This window comes from Thermobia domestica, chromosome 16, assembly GCF_964235325.1.
Source record: "Thermobia domestica chromosome 16, izTheDome1.hap1.1, whole genome shotgun sequence".
In the NCBI taxonomy this organism is placed as follows: domain Eukaryota; kingdom Metazoa; phylum Arthropoda; class Insecta; order Zygentoma; family Lepismatidae; genus Thermobia; species Thermobia domestica.
Genome location: NC_137469.1, coordinates 75,203,114 through 75,221,537, shown reverse-complemented (window position 1 = coordinate 75,221,537; position 18,424 = coordinate 75,203,114).

The following is an 18,424-nucleotide window of genomic DNA, read 5'->3' as shown; positions in this document are numbered from 1 at the left end:
ATCTGCTCCTGAACTGGAACAGTCTGCGGTCTGCTGTGTGTGTGTGTTGTTATTTTTTTTAACGACGAAATCGAAACAGTTTTGCGCATATGCGCAGTAGGTCAAAAATTGGTCTCAAAAATGGAGGGCGAATACTCCCCCATTATTCTCCGCTATATTTAAAAAGAGTGCTCATAAAAGGGAACGAGTGCACCCCTGCTATGCTATATAGTCTTATGTAATATGTGTTATGTTATGTGTTTGTAGTCTCTGTGTAATATCTGCTATGTTAAAAGTGCTCATAAAAGGGAACGAATCTTATGTGGCATGTGCGTGGACGGGGATCCGGCGCCGGGTGATCTGCGCAGACCGTGCGCGTGGCCGGCCAATCAGCGTCAAGGGGGCCGGGTCCGCTGCCAGCCAATCGGCGTCAAGGGGGCGGGGTCCGGCGCCAGCCAATTGGCGCGTACGGGGCGGGGTCCGCCGCCAGCCAGTCAGCGCAGTAGATAGGAGGTCGTAAAAGAGCGTGACCAATCGCCGTTAAGAGGGAGGGTCCTGCACCGACCAATCAGCGTGAAGGGGGCGTGGCCAGCCAATCAACGTCAAGGGGCGTGGCCGGGGGGCGTGGCCTACACCGACCAATCAGCGTGAAGGGGGCGTGGCCAGCCAATCAGCGTCAAGGGGCGTGGCGGGTCACGTGACCTGCGCCAGCCAATCAGCGTCCAGGGTTTGCGCATGCGCAGTAGGAAAAAAAACAGCGCCAAGTGTCCCCTATCTACTGCCTCAAACTTGAGTTCATTGTCATGCTGGTTGCTTTTGGTAGAAGCAATAACGTGGAAGAGAAAGTTTACTAAGTAAATACTTAGACAAATCCTTCACAGAACTGGCAATGGAGCAGTGGAGGCTGCAAACATATACACATATGAACAAATAACATCACCAGTATACCAGTAAACGTTAGGAATAGTAGCAGATATTAGGTGGAAATGTATATGAAAATTGTCAAGACATGAATTAATAATAATATGGCCGGTTCCCGTTAGGTTAGATGTAAGGAGCAGGAAATCTGATTAACAAGAAAGCTTGAGCTTTGCGGCCAACGTGGACAAGGTTGAGATCACTGGTTTTTGGCGATAGACGTACGAAGGAATACTTGTCTCTAAAGATCTGACTATGCCAAAGAAACAAGTTATCAACACTTATAAGACATTGAACAATATTATTGGGCGTAGAAAATAGCTGACACACTAAAGCAGCTAAATAAGCTAAATAATGTTGTAAGCTGTTGTACAAGCAGCAGCATCTCAGGATCTTGTAGTCAAAATTCAGTAGGTGATCGGCCTGTACTGAAAAATGGTAGTAGAATGTGATTGCTTGGGTAGAAAGATGGTCATACCAGCTCCTTTCTATGGGATCCGTGCATTAGTAGCAAAATGTTTGTTTACAATGACAGTTAAGATGTCACCAATAAGAGGAAAGAAACATTTGAACCACTTTGCAGGAAGTCCATCAATTTCAGGAGATTTTCCAGATAAGGCAGTCATAGTAGCTGTCTGAACCTCTTCTTTGGTGCACGGATTTTCCATCGCTTGAGTTTCAAGTTGATCGAGCACACATACGAGAAATCTAGGAAAGAAGGAGGTAGGTTGATGGTTTTCGACGAATCATATAAGGTATAATAATATGAATAAAGTGGTCGTTTGATTGCTGCAAAGGTAGTGACCTTCGTCATCCTTCCTGTCCTGAATATATTTGCTTGTGTCTCGTTTATATTCTGTCAAAACAAGATAAAATGATGGCTCTTCTTGACGGTTTATGACTAGATTTGCTGGAGATTTTTGTTCCTTCCACACGGTAGAATTTCAGGCACAACAATTTAGTTTGGCATTGCTTCATAAGAGGAAAAGGAAGAAAAATAATTGAGAACAGATCTTTTAGTATCAAACTGACAATAGTAAATATTGAAAAGAGTTCGTTGGTCATATTCCTGCTCAGCACAATGCCAGCGACAAAAGTTTATAACACGTGCTTCCAGATGTTGATACCACCAAGCAGAAACATTGTGAAAATAAGCTGTTGAGTTAATCACGTATTCCAATTGGCTACAAAGATTTACAAAAATCGTTATTTGCAAGAAGATCAGTGTTAAAATGGCAGTAACCAGGCACATGTTGAAGCTTGATATCACATTGGGAAATCGGCATAATTCTCCAACTTTACGATTTTTCAGGCCTTTGGGACTAGCTACAGGTCTGCAAATTTTTGTGTATAAACGTGTAACCCCGGACTACATGCACACACAAATTCAGACCTCTACCTCAGTCGTTTTTCTTCCTAAACATGTCTTCAATGTCCAAAAATGTTGCTACTGTATGCCCTGATTTCACCCCTTTTAAGTTGTTTTAGGCAAAAATGTTAAGAGGACAAAGTTTTAGCTCTGCACAAGTTGGAAACGTCCAGAATTTTCATTTCGGTAGGACAAATAGATGCTAAGATATTCAAAACAAGGTAAACGCCAAAAATCGAGAAAATGAAAAATGGCGGCAGCCGCTGCGTTGCCATGCGACGTTGTAAAAAAAATAATTAACTGTGGTTTTGAAGTACCCTGATATAGGATAAACATTCATGAAAAAAAATAGATTTTTTGGAGATGGTCGAACGGCACATGCTTGATCACTTAGAATGGATTGACTCGGTAGGTACAATTTCAGTGTCAAATATGTTGCGAATCAAGAAGGGAAATGCACACATGTGGTAGATGTGGGAAGTACTATCACAACTATCGTAAGTAAAGGCCTGCCAATTTGGAGAAGTAGACAGTCAACTATCTTGAAGATTAAGGTCTCGTGTTAAGAACTACAAAGTCGGACGTAGTTAAACCCGAGAGACTGCTGTAAAATATAGTTAACATCATCAGCAATAAGAAATGAGTTTGGTACAAAACAAGAAGCCATGTCAGATGCGGAGACATTATTACGATCCACACGTGCATGAGAACCACTAGAAGCATATAAATTGATAAGATGAATATTACCGATCCTAGTCATAATACGTCCAGTTGACTTCAGTAATGTGGGGTGAAACGAACATGATGTCTGGCAACAATTGCTGTTCCAGTGACAGTAAAATTATTATAAACAGTGAAATTGAGTTCAAGGTTTAACACTTTCAAGCTAACGTCGTGCAATAATGAAATATCAATGTTATCTTGGTGCAAAATGTCACGCAGCGAGAGTTGCTTACTATTACTGATTAAATTAATATTGCTAATGATAATCTTCATAGTCATGAGTAAAATAAAGAAAAACACATAACACAAACGGAAAATGTAGTAATAAAGAGGCAAACGAGAATATACACGCAGATTGCAGCACGCAACAATATCACTATACCATAAAGAGAATATGCATAATTATCAAGATTCATTTGACAAAAGAGAACATTAATATATATTGATATTTTTTAATCATAGTGGATTCAGTGAGAATCTATCTAGTTGAGAGTTAATGTGACCGGAGATATGTTGAGAGTCACCGTCAGGAAAAATTATATCAGCTTTATCTTCATTTTTCTTGGACAATTTGTCACTGAGATCATGGCGCTTCGAATGCTTACTTCGAAATCATTCGTTAGAACCAAAAGTAGAAGGAGGAGAATTTACAAGATCATACAATTTTAGGTTTCTTAACAAGAGGAGACGAGACAGTAGAATCTGTTGAAAGAGAAATTAATTAGCGTAACTGATATTCTCCGGGTTGGCAAGCCTAAGCACGCACGAAGCCATAGAGGCCGCTAGCGCCGGAAAGTTTATGGAATCCGGCAAAGAGTTCACAGATGGTAGAACTTGTGCACTGAACTCACTATCGCTGCTTGTTATTCATGTCGGTTGAAACAGAAGTAAGATTAGTGGTCAGTTGTAGGTCGGGAACGGACTTCATGATAGTGCAATTATCCGGAGAATCAAAGAAGGCAAGGATGTCAACACTGCCGATGGACGATCATCTACAGATGTTGGTAAGCTGCGTTTTAAGACAGAGGGAGATGAACAGGGATCATTAGGAGTAACTGCAACAGAAGTATGAGGTGTTAGTCACTGTCCTGAAGATTAGTTAACTCTATTAGATTCCTTGTATTTTGGAGATAATTTACATCCATAGGCATCAGATGGGACTGAGTTGCATCAGATAGCTATTGATTGGGAACCCGAATCTGAGACGGTTGACAATTGAGGAACATATGTATTCACAGCGGTTCTTGCACTAGATATAGAAAACGCGACTTTCACAGAATAACTATTAGCAATATAAAAACCGTTGTTAGGATGTTCGGGACAATTCGAATGTAAGTGCTGTGTACTGTGAAAGCGAATACAGGTTTTCTCTTGTCCAGGATAAAGGACCTAGTATCGGTGCTCTGAATCATTAAGAACGATGGGGTCGATTTTTTAAAATTTCCATTGGTAACAATTTCCTGCCGGTTCTATAAAGGTAACCAAGAAAGTTATGTTGCTTTTTTTGTGGAGTTCTGTGTTCAATTGGCCCTCACACCTTGAGTTGAATGGAGATAAGGCGAAGGTCAGTTCTTTTTGTGGGTATATCCAACATACTACCTGGTTGTGACAGTTCAGTTACATAGGGAACTTGCGTAAGGACAGAGTCAACATGGGACCTCCACAGAGCATCATAAGGGCGTGTATGTTGTACGAGTTCAAAACTGGAGTCAAATGCCGCTGCAGTGGTGCAGACGTTAAGGTGAGGATGTCGTGATTACGCAGACAGTGCAGCGGTTGTTTAAGTTTAAGGACGGTGAAGAAACACTCGAAGACGCAGCACGTGCCCGACGATCAACACATGTATAAAATGAAGATCTTTAGGCATCAATTGAGGTGAACAGTGGCAAGTCATGTGGGGAACTGAGACTACAATTTAGTGTGAATTGATTAACCATTAGACAGCACCTCCATCAACTTTGGAAGCACTACAAGTTGGATCGATGGATCTCACATAATTTGACTCCGGACCAGAAGGTAATGCGAGCAGACAGCTGTGTTTCTTTGCTGTCTCGTCTGAGCAAGGAGCCATTTCTGGACAGAGTGTTGACATGTGATGAGAGTTTGGTCCTGTACGAAGTTCCATGGCGACATCATCATTGGTTAGCATCCCATTTACGACCGAAATCAGCACTGCACCGGAAGAAGGCTCTTCTGTGTGTTTGGTGGATTGCTCGTGGCATCGTGCATCGGGAACTGCTTCCAGCCGGTTAGAGCATCAATGCAACTATGTACTATCAGCACTTGAGCCGTGTACAAGAAAAAACTCAAAATTCTGGAACCAGTATTCTGTATCGCAAAGAGGTCCTACTTTTACAGGACAACGTTAAGAGGTCCTCCTGTTACAGGTGCACGTGGCTAGGGTGACCCGGGACACCCTTCTACGCCTTGGATAGGAAACACTATCACATCCGCCATACCCTCTGGATATTGCACCGTCCGATTATCTCCTGTTCCATTCCTTGGACAATCACCTTAGAGGACGCCAGCTCAAATCCCTAGTAGAGATGCAAAATGTATTTAATACCTTTTTCGCTTCACGATCCACCTAGTTGTACCGCGATGGAATCCATGGAATTCCAGAACGTTGGCAGAAAGTCGTCGATGCTGATGGAGACTTTTTCATCTTCCAGGTACGTCTTAGTTGACATATCGATGCTCGAAGGTGGTAGGTAAAAAGGGACAGAACTTCGTTGGTTACCTTTATAATAAGGGAACAGCTAATCCTGAATATTATAAATAGTAGCATACTGACTCCTTAATGGTTTCACTCGAGAGTTCCGTGGGAATTACATGTAAATACACAAGAACAACTTGGGTATCAGCCCCAGAAATCCGAAGGTCATATGTTCTTGCATCATCAATAAACTGAATTGCGCCTCTAGTGTCATTCAAAACTTGTTTACATAACGCAAGAGACAAAAATTTGAGGAACACACCTTTACCATATACATTCATCTCAATGCTGAGAACATAAATCTACAGGAAAAGCAAAACCACTTATGAATTGTAAGAAAGGTAGGCTGCTTTCAATTGACTGAAAATCGCATGACTTGATATATTCGAAATACATCCCATCATCAATCAGGTTAAAAAATAAAGAAAAATAAAACACAAAAACTGTTACCTAAATATCCACACAAAGTACAATGCATAATAACACTGATAGAATTATCACATACGCATAAGCCACCACGAGGGTAACAAGTGAGAGCACTGCGAACGTGTTTACTCCACGACGTTCACAGCGCATAGGCATCAGTTATCTAGGCCTATCACTTACTTGATGTTTCACAATAAGCGTTAGCTAGTAAGAAACCTTTTATGTAAGATCAATTCAAATACTAAAACTGAATAGTAAAACAAATACTAAAGAGACAATCATTAGAATCATTAGTTGAGTTAATTAATTCATCTATCAGAATTTGTTGTCTAGATAATTGTTATCGTAATTCTATTATTGGTTTATCATTATTAAACGATCATTCATTCCATTATTATTAACGATCACTTCACAGATTCAACTTGTTTCACACAGTTGTGACGTAAAAGAAAATGTGATTTGTGCGACATATTCATTTATATATAGCAAGAGATGTAACTTCTAATTATACATAAATATTTGTCTCAGTCGTATCTGATTTTAATAAATCCTAGTGTGAAACAGAAAACCACTTTATACAAAACAAATTTGAAGTAGAGTATGAAATAGCCTAGTGATCTTGGTGAATAATTGTTAGTCATGTGCTCGTGTGTTAAAATTCTGAAGTAGATCATTTTTTCTCTCTTAACCTAACCGGGCACTAAGAACATTTCTTTGGAAAACCCTTTATCAGTTCTTTTTTCAAATGTGATTAGGAAACAATATTATATGAATTGTAAATGTAAAATATCATAGCATCATCATTACGGTATAGGTATTTCCCACCGCACTATCTCACCTTCAAGAGAATTGGATTACAGGATCATATTACCAGCTCTGACTTCACAGCAACAATTTCGGAGAGCACTTGACAGTAATCTAATATCAAATACGTTCATATTACTTTCTTCTTTCTTGACAACGTCAATATTTCATGCAAACCTTTAAATTTTGTACGTTTGAACGAAGAAAAAACTGATAAGTGCATGTGGACATAATTAGAAAAGAAATTAAAAATTAATTTAGTGGAACAAAGGCTACACTTCTAATCATGATTTGCCACATCCGTAGCCATTAACCACAAGCCATCACAGAAAATGACTGTACAGAAGTCAAAGGAGGTGATGTAAAAGTTGTTATATGGAAGCTTGACACCTAGGGTATCATAAAACTACTGACCACGTCGACAGAGGGAAAAAAAAGCGTCTGTCCAACTGTAAAACTAGCTTCGGTTTTTATTGAGCGTCTCAAAAACTGAAGTAGCTTACCAGAAAAAGTATTTTTTTTCTTTTTTTTTGTCGTGACGTTTGAAGTAGTTGAAGTGTTATGTTTCTACCATTTTTTGTCTCTCTCTTTCACCTTGTGTCCTTGCCCTGCCCTTTAGGAAAATAAGGCGTCAATTTTACATGCCATAAGACCAGTTGTAATAGAGCATGTGAGACAGAACATTGGGAGGGAAGTTGCAAAGGAAAGCTGTTAAAAGACCTTTTAGCTTTGGCTAAATAATTCAAGGTGCCATTTAGTGTGTAACTTTGTGTTTCACGTTCTTAAAATGGCGGATGCGTGGTACTGTCGTTTCATCACCTTAATTGGTATGTGTTGTCAGTTCTATGGTTGTCTGTTTTCTTTTTAATTGTGGACTTAAATTAATAATGTATAAATATTAAGAAAATTCAATCCTGAGCAGTGTCTTCCCCAAAACAATGATCTATAATAAAACCAGTTGAGAATGCTCGAAGAGAATTGACAGAACGAACTTAAATACAATTATTTTTTTTTCAATGAGATAATAAGTGACATAATAATTATTGAGACAATAACTAATGACGCAACAGTTATTGAGTCAATGACTAATGACGCAATAGTTATTGAGTCAATTACTAATAACGCAATAATTATTGAATCAATAACTGGTATTGGTATTAAATCAATATTCGTATTGATCAACACCAGTGGCGCATTTACGACTTTGTTTCGGGGGGGATTTGCTAACTTTCGGGGGGGCTTTGCATGAAAATGTGAAAATTCTGCAAGATATTTCATATACGTTACTATAGTAAGTAAGATTTCGGAAGGGGCTTAACCCCGGAAGCCCTTCCCCTAAATACGCCACTGATCAACACCAATATCAGCTTCTCTATAACTTATGATTCCCGAGGTATGGCGCCTTACAGTTCCCGAAATCGGAACTTTTTTGATCAATATCTCGGGAACGGTAAGAGTGACTGTGAAATTCCGTCACCTTTTTCAGATAGTTTTTCATGCTCGATCAAATGGAGGGTTCAAAATTGAAAATTCGCAAATAGCAGACAGACAGACAGACAGACACACACACACACACAACCGTAGAGAATTCAATAATTAACTTTTTAACTCTTTAACTGGCACAATTTTCTGGAAATTTGTACTTTCAGGTGGCAGACGTACTATGACGTAGCCACAAGATCCATAGAACTATGAAACAATGATGTGTTTCGAAAAAACAACAACAGCACACAACAATAAACAAAAAAGTTACATAGACGTCCCCGCCTCACCAAGACATTTGTTACTGTTTGGAAATGCAGTTTCTGTTTCTTTTATTACAGCAGCAGTAATATGTTATTGCAAAAGCCAATGTCGTTTGCGCATTATGGGCATTCAGAGCCATCTATTGATTTGTTTCCGATTTTAGTGTAAGAAGAAAAGTTTTCAAGAGAGAACTTCGTCATTGACACTGAACATTAGTGACTTTTTAGTCAGGACGTAGTACTACGTCATAACCAGTTAAAAGGTTAAATTCATTAAAAATTAAGTTATTTATTATTAGAGGAGACCGAGGCTTGTTGTGACAGGGGCAGGTTGTGACAGTTATGTTTCTATTAAAAGTGCTAAGAATATACACGATCTGGCGACGCTGATTGACGCCTACAGTCACGAATTCACAGTATATTGTTTCCCATCAGTGTGAGTCGCGCCGAGCCAGAGCAAAGAAGAATGTTGGTTTTTAGAGGTCTTGATCTATTTTTGAAGGTAAGTTTGATTTCTGTTTTCTTCAATATAAAATAGTTGGAAATATTAATGGTATTTTCTAAAAACTAAAGCAACTATAATACGCATTTAAACGGTTTTGTTTCTTGGTAAAGTAAATCTGAAATACTGAATTGCCAATAAAAGCAAAAAAAGAAAAAAATACCCATTGGGGTTAGTTGTGACAAACTGCTAGGGGTAAATTGTGACAAATGTCACAACTGACCCCGCAGAAAACCAGACAATGGAAGTTTATTGTCTAATTATTTTTATTAATTTTACATAAGGGGTATTATTAATGTTTTGTTAGGAAGTGGATACGTTATTAGTATTGGGAAGAAATCTCCGATTTCTAACGCATAAAATCATTAGCACACTGTTGATTGTATATGCATCAATGTTTGCATATTTATACTGGTTTCTTTTGCATATGTCTCTCGTGGATGAGTGTACTCAAGGGAACCCGGGTTCGATTCTCGGTGGAGACACAAATTGTTCGGATCCCACCTTAGTTGTAGATCTCTCCTTAGGACGTCATCACCATCTCATGGAAAAGAAAGGCAACCGCCATGGGTTCACCATGCCCAGATACTTTGAATCAAAGACTGGCCTTTGGACAGAACACCACATCATCATTAACAATAACATCCTTTTGCAAGTAATTTGCAGCAAATTTGAATTTGCATTTTAATGTTTGCTTCAATCTTTCTCGTTGCAGATGGTACGAACATATAAGAGAAAGAGAAAGGCCAGATACCAATTGAAGTGCACATAGATGCAGCACGAGCATACCAAGAAAACAAGGGATCTTCAAGACGAGTGCAGCATAATATGAGGTTAATAGACAGTCACTGTACAGACTCTACAAGAAGCAGTTTGTTGCAAGTAATTAGAACCTAGGACTCAGCTCAATTTGCATGGAGAAGAGATTCGACCGACTTAGATTTCATGGTCCTACTGGAAGTATTGCAGGAAATAATCCATCAGGTTGGATGACAGGAGACCTGTTTGTGCAATTCATGGAGCATTTTGTCAAACACAAGTAGTTCTCTTCAACATCGTGTTCTTTTGCTGTTTGATAACCATGAATCTCATATCTCAGTGCAGGTAATCAATTATGCCAAGAAAAATGGTGTAATTTTTCTGTCATTCCCACCTGACACGTCCCATAAGCTGCAACCCCTGGACAGAGGAGTATATTCTTCATTTAAAAAGTTAGTTGCAAATGGAATGGATGCATGGATGGAAAACAATCCTGGGTGTGCATTTAGTATCTATGACATTCCGACTATTGTGAAAACGGCATTTCCTCTTAGTGTAAATCCATCTTATATTCCTAATGCATTCAGAATAACTGTATATATCCCTTTAATAGAAACATTTTTACAGATAATGAATTTTTGGAACCTCAGGCAACTGATCGTTACATTGAAGATGATGACCACATTATAAAGTTAGCACTAGGACGTACTTCGCTAACATCACTCAAGTTCAACATCATCATCCTCAACGAACTTTTCAGGTCATAATGAAGAACAAGGACCAACTGACATTACACAAGAAGTGAATTCAGAACTCCCAGATTTACCTGTGAGGAAACAAACCAGCCTTATCCAGCAACAAACCGTAAAGAATCTGAAACCTTATCGACTGTTGTCAATAGACCTTGTACAGGTAAAGAAAAACCACAACTGTCGTCTATGCAAGTAATGCCTTAATACGAAAAGTCCAGAAATGGCAGTAACCCTCATCATGTTAGTCCCAGCGTCCTTCGTCCGTTACCAAAAGCTATACCCAGGGAAACTAAACGAGGAAGGAAGAAGCGAGTGTCCGTTGTACTCACTGATACTCCAGTTAAAGACGTATTAGAAGCAGAAGAAGGAGCAAGACATGAAAAGTCTCTGAAGAAAGGTATAAGCCGTAATATTCTGAATGGCTCTATGAAAAAAGGGGATGAAAATTTCAAAACGTAAAAATGATAGTGAAGATGATTGTTTTTGTCTTGTGAGTCTGGAACCATTTTCTAATTCCAAACCCAGAGGATCGTGGGTTCCATGTGTTGACTGTAATCAGTGGTCACACGAAGCGTGCACAGAAGGTAATCCTATTTATGTATGCCACAATTGCAACTCGGACGATGATAGGGGGTCTATGTGGTCTAGGTTTGCATCATAAGTAATTTCTGAAAGAAATTGTGATTCTATTATAAAACTGAGTATTAGGAAGGAAGTATTGTTGGCGCATTTAACTGTGTACGATAACGATAATTTAGAAAGAGTATTCACATGAGAAATTGAAAGTAGTTTCTTTATGTATGCAAAATATTTTTCTTAGGAAACATTACATTTGAGTTATGTTTAGCACAATTTATATTAAAATTACATTGGCGAAATCGGGCACATTTCTTTCTGTCACAACTTACCCGATCAAAGTCACAACCTGCCCCAGCAAGGGGCATGTTATGACAAAACATTTGTGTTTGTTTTTTCTATTGTATTGTTCTTATAATGAAAAATACAGATGCAGAAAAAAATATGGAAGTAGTCTAATGTCCAAACTTTATTTTAAGACAAAATTTTCTGACATTTAATAAAAATGAAATCCTAGAAAAAATAAAAACCTATTTTTGTCACAACAAACCCCGGTCTCATCTAATATTCGAAAATAATTTTTCTTTTGATCTATTCTTACATCTGTTCGTTAAGCTCACCCCACTTTTTTATTTCAGTGAATAGTTTGAAGACAATAAATAATGTAAAGCTTGTAGAAAATGGGCCAGATAACATGTTTAAACTTGTACAAAAATAATAACTGCTCCAGTCCTTTTGTTATAGACTAGAAATTTTGCTGCACAATTTATGACACAATAACTGTTATTCACTCAATTCTGAACTATAGTTTCCGAAATCAGCTATTAGTTTATCTAATACAATTTTGCAGACACTATCTGGCACGCTTTCTAATTTTTCAATTATTTATTAAATGTTCACTATTTTTCAATTATTTATTAAAACTAAAAGAAGTGGAGGCGGTCTAGAAAAGAGCCTTAAATGCCTTTATGAGTAAGAAGGAGAAAAATATAAAGATAATTAAATATTAATATAAATGAGTCAGGAGGTCATCGGAGAGAAAATTGTATTGTGAATAATAATGTGGAGAGCGTAGTGTAAAGGAAAACAGGGATATGATGAAGAATATTACATTCGGGGACTTTGTTAAGGAGAGTAGTTCATATGTGATGTCAAAGTGCTTAGGAAGGGAGTATGATTCATGAAAGCCTTCAGTTTGCGGTCAGTGACGCTCTAGTAATGGCCAAAACTGTGGTTGCTATCAGGTTGTGTAGTAATTTACAGAACACTATCTTATATGAATCAAAATATGCCTCGATCTTCGCGTGTACAGTGTGTACGAGAGATGAATATCGCCCACACTGGTGTTAAGTCCACTACAGCATGAAATGTTTGGCTATTTTAAATTTAAAATTCTGAAATGTTGATAGTACACTGTAAAAATGAGGTGTTGAAACAGCTCAAAATGACTACCACTTTAGCGTGTTACTTGTGTGTTAATTCAGTACCAAGCTTTTTTTTCTTGGTAGCCGCATAAGACTAGCACCCACTCAAAGGGTCACACCCTTTATTGAGGGATGAGGGAGGAAAGGAAAACTGAACAGAGAAAGGTAAATGGTGGATGGTTAGAAACCAGTTTTTATTTATTTCTTTATTTTCATATAAAATCAAAAAACAATGTGGAGGGAAGCATCAATTCGCAGCAGCGGGACAGTCTTTCAGCTGCAAGGACATTATGGCCTTTAACCATAATCATTCAATTAGGATGGGATGAGATGAGAATGAGGTGCAGTAGACATCACAACAACAGAGGGATGGTTAGAGTAGATACATGCATGTTATCTTCTGATCCAGGGCTACTCTGGATCGTGATGTAGACAGTGGGTGGCCTAGTGAAACAGTAGGACTACTGTGCAGTAGATGGAAAAATGGAAGATGAATCAAGATGCGTGATGAAATCAGCTACGAGTGGAAGGTGAAAACTATTTGGCGGTAGGGAATAGTAGTAGAGAGTAAAGAGTAAAGATAAGGGAGTATGGCGAAATAATGTCGTTTTATGGAAGGTGGCGTCGAGGTGCATAGTGTCGAAGAGAAGCGGATGGTGGTTCTAGAAGCGTTGAGAGATGTATCGTAAGCGGAGAGTTTCAAGATGATAGAGAATACGGGGAAATGGTGTACGGGCGTATAAATCACGGGTGGGGCTAGGAAGACGAATTCGGAAGGCAAGCCGGCGTGCATGGAGTTCCAAAATTTGAAGGCGTTTATAGAAGGAGGGAGGAATATCGACCCAAGCTGTAAAGCCATAAGTGAGGACTGGTCGGAGGAAAGCTTTATAGGTATTCAGAAGTGTGGTAGCAGAAAGACCCCACGTGGTACCGGTCAGGCGACGAAGAAGATTAAGGCGAGAATAGACTTTTTCACAGATATACTTGAGGTAGGGAGTCCATTTGAGGTGCTAATCAAAAATAACGCCTAAGTAGGTGACTGTTTTACTGATGGTAATAGGAGTGTGCGAAATGTGAAGATGGCGGGGTTACGATAGACTCGGGACCGTTGGCCAGGTGGTAAGAAGATGATCGCCTGAGTTTTTGTGGCATTGATGGTAAGTCGTCACGTATTACACCAAGAAAGAAAGGAATCGATGGCGGGTTGGAGTAAGAGATTAAGGCGGGAAATCGTGTTTCCTGTAGCAAGAAAGGCAGTGTCATCAGCATATTGAAAAAGGGTGACATTAGCGGGTAGACTAGGAAAATCTGCGACATAAATAAGATAGAGAAGGGGTGAGAGAACCGAGCCTTGTGGAACACCTGAGTGAAGGAAAATGAGATGAGATAGATGATTGTTAATGGATACGTAGCTAAGGAGATAGGTTAGAAAGTAATAGATAAGACAAATGTAACAGAAGGGTAGATAAAAGTGAAAGAGTTTATAGAGAAGGCCCAGATGCCATACCTTGTCGAAAGCTTTTTCGAGATCAAATAACAGAAGACAAGATGGTTTGGAAGTGTTGAACTGGTTGGTGATGAAAAGAGTGAAGCGGAGAAGTTGATCTGAGATGCTAAAGGAAGGGCGGAAACCAGCTTGATGCAGAGGGAGTAAATTATAAGCAGTAAGATGGTTGTGGAGACGGGTGACAAGGATACGTTCAAGAATTTTGCTAAATACTATTGTGAGTTGGATGGGACGATAAGAGGAAACTGAGTGCGCTGGTTTGTTGGGCTTAAGAAACATTAAGGTAGAGGTTTTTCAGGGTATTGGATAAAAGCCAATGCGAAGCATGAAGGTAAAAATAACGGAAAGGAGGTAATGTAAGATATAAGGACCTTCCTTGATATGACGATTTGTGATTTTATCTACGCCGGGGGCAGTGTTCTTTTTTCGAGAGACGGTTTGACAGATTTCTGTGACAGTGATGGAGACAGTGAGTGGATTGTTTAGAGGAAGCTCATGATCGGGGTGAAGTTGTAAGTTCGGTGAGGAAAGGTTTACATGATCAGTAGGGTGGTGGCGAATAGTTGGATCAGGCGAAGTTGGAGTGAAGATATCTTGAAGATGGGTTGCAAAGGCGTTGGCTTTGGTACTATCGTTTGAAATACGATGATCGCCATCGAGAAATGGGTAGGGAGTACGGGTTCTTTTGCCGGTGAGTTGATGGAAACGCTTCTAGAACTTGGTGGGATGAGAGGTGGCAGCAAGAGTGTTGTACGTTTTAATCCAGCTGCATCGCTTGTAAGCCACGAGATAATTATGGACTGTACGGTGGTACTGGCGGTGGAGGCGAAGGGACTCAGGATTTCCTGTACCGGTAAAATCTCGATATAGTTGGCGGGAGCGTGTGATGAGCGAGAGAAATGGGTGGGAGTGGCTGTTGGTGTGGTCTGATTACAGATTGTGGGATATATTTCTGCGACGCTGAGTGAATGGTGTTGGTGGCAGTGTCAAGAGTCGTGTAGAGTTCAATTTCTGTAGTTGGAGGCGAATATAAATAGCACTTGACCAACTTTTTCCTTAGTCCAATATTAAGCCTGCTAGTTAAGAGTGATCTTTTCTTCTTGAATGCTTCTTTGGCTATGGCAACTCTTGACCTGATCTCTTTGGTACAGTAAGCGTCTTTCGTCAAAATACTTCCAAGATACTTGAAATTATCGATCTCTTCAAGTTTTCTTTGTTCTACTCTGACCTGTAAGGGCGCGTTACCACGGGGAATTCTCATGATTTTTGATGTTTATTTCCATTCCATATAGTTTCCCAGTTTCAACTATTTTGTCAGTCATCTCCTGTAGTCTTTCTTTGGTTCTCGCTACAACAACCGTATCATCTGCATGCCTGATCTTGTTAATGATCTGCCCTGCAATCTTGAAATTTCAAATTCTCATGAATGCTTCATTGAACATTTCAGTAAACGTTGAATGCTACATCATTGTTTGACTCCTCTTCCAATCTCTACACTACTGTAGTAGTTTCTTCTTCATTCAAGTACTACTTCATTCGTTGTCGAATCACAGGTTGCGAATGAGTCATAGGTCTCTCCAGTTGACAATAATTTCTTTAAGTATTTGCACAAGCTTCGCCCAATTGATCTCATAGAAAGATTTCTGCCAGTCGATGAAGCACAAACAAAACTCTTCTTTTACGTCAAGAACTCGCTCTGATATAATTCTCGACAACACAGTAACATCTTTAGTGCCTTTTGCTTTCCGGAATCCAAATTGATCTTCCTCCAAAATATCTTCTATCTTACTTTCCAGCCGCCAGTTCAGTACGCGCACAATAATCTTTTCAGTGTGGGAAATAAGCCTAATGGTTCTGTGTAATCACTGTACTTCTTTGCTTGCTTTTTCTTGGGCAATGCAATCATTGTAACATCAAGAAAATCCTATGATCATTATCTACTGACAAGTAAACCTTACGTTTGGGTGAATCGAGTTGCTGACTGATACACATATGAGAAAGTAGTACTAAATGTGGTCAGTATTTCAGTGCGAAGCTCCAGGGGTTTAGGAGATACAGCTACCAGAACATCACATGGAAGTACAGAATAGTCTTCATACAGTTGGAGGTAAAAGCTCTGTAAGACCTCTTGTAACGACAAAAGGCGAATAACAAATATATGGGTACATATTAGGACTAGGGGGAAGTCATATAGTAAGGGTATACCTGACGGCGGCCATCTTGAAATCCGCAATTTTGAATTAAGGTTAAGTTTTTAAAATAGGAGTAGGGTCATATGATACACGATTTAAGGCGCAAATTTAATCAGAAGAACAATGGTGACGTTAATTTTGATTTACGCGCAATTGGTAAAAAGTTACAGGGAAATTAAATATTGTTGCAGCATATGTATTAGTCCTTCTCCCCACCTTGTAAATTTTGTATTAATGATAATTAAATAAAAAGCAAGTGGATAAATATTAGGTCTATGGTAAGAGTTGCCTTAATGGCGGCCATGTTCAAATCCGCCATTTTGAATCAGACAAAAGTTTTAAACAAAACGCATAACATTGACACCTTATTAATAGCAAATTTTACCATAACTCCAACGGTATAACCATTTTTGCTTTATCAGTAACCAGCATTTGTTATCGCATAAACAAGTTGCTAATTTAAGGAAAAATGACCAAAGTGGAATTGAGTCATAATTGAACTTGGGTCTTTCTTCCAGAAAAGTCCTCAATTAGTACAATCAATATGTAGTTCAGAAAAGAGTGCATGACTTGCACAAATGCTCTACTCACAGTGAGCACACCTGACAAAGACAATCTAGTTACACTTGACACATTTGTCGTTAACAATACCGTCAAAGCAGTAGTCGTAAGGAGCGATCCATTTAATTTTGTGCTGGTTAATGATAAAGCAAAAATGGTTATATCGTTGGAGTTATGGTAAAATTTGCTATTAATAAGGTGTCACTGTTATGCGTTTTGTTTAAAACTTTTGTCTGATCAAAATGGCTGATTTGAACATGGCCTCCATTAAGGCAACTCTTACCATAGACCTAATATTTATCCACTTGCTTTTTATTTAATTATTATCATTAACACAAAATTTACAAGGTGGGGTAAAGGACTAATACATATGCTGCAACAATATTTAATTTCCCTGTAACTTTTTACCAATTGCGCGTAAATCAAAATTAACGTCACCATTGTTCTTCTGATTAAATTTGCGCCTTAAATCATGTATCACATGACCCTATTCCTATTTCAAAAACTTAACCTTAATTCAAAATTGCGGATTTCAAGATGGCCGCCGTCAGGTATACCCTTATTATATGACTTCCCCCTAGTCCTAATATGTACCCATATATTTGTTATTCGCCTTTTGTCGTTACAAGAGGTCTTACAGAGCTTTTACCTCCAACTGTATGAAGACTATTCTGTACTTCCATGTGATGTTCTGGTAGCTGTATCTCCTAAACCCCTGGAGCTTCGCACCTAAAACTTCACTGAAATACTGACCACATTTAGTACTACTTTCTCATATGTGTCTCAGTCAGCAACTCGATTCACCCAAACGTAAGGTTTACTTGTGAGATAGAGCTTGTTAATTAGTCAAGTCAATACTTTCATTGCATTGTGTCCTAATCCTTTGAGCATATCTGCAGATATGTCTTCAGTGGTCTTTCCTCTTTCGCAAGTCGGAAGTGACAGAAATCAGTCACTTCTGGTTTTAGTGTTAATCGCTATAGAGTAAAAACGGTAATAGATAGCGAGAAACGGTCTTCTGCAATCAATTAAGTGTCCCAAGAATATATTTTATCTCCACCCTTAATTCTCTACTAAAGCAGGAAATTATATAAATTCACTACCATTTTTGGTTTCAATATTAATTAACAAAATTCAACGCCATACAAACTAAACTCCTTATTAACGAGATGTACACGTGACACTGCTACTTATTTTGATTCCATATTCTTTACATATAGTTAAGTTAAACTTAACGAACTTCTCTTTTGGTAAATTACAGCATTGCAAGGAAAGGAAACTATTATAACACATAAACTACCAAGAGAAAGTACATTCATTTATCTTTTATGTTTTTTTGTTCTTTCTAACGTCTTCTCTGGTGGCGAACTAAGGCGTCTGTGCCTTACAAGATGTTCTGTTATATATCTTTTCTTTGCTATCGCCTCCGCCTGGAAGTACAATATATTGCGTCGCAGTCTCTTTTGCTTTA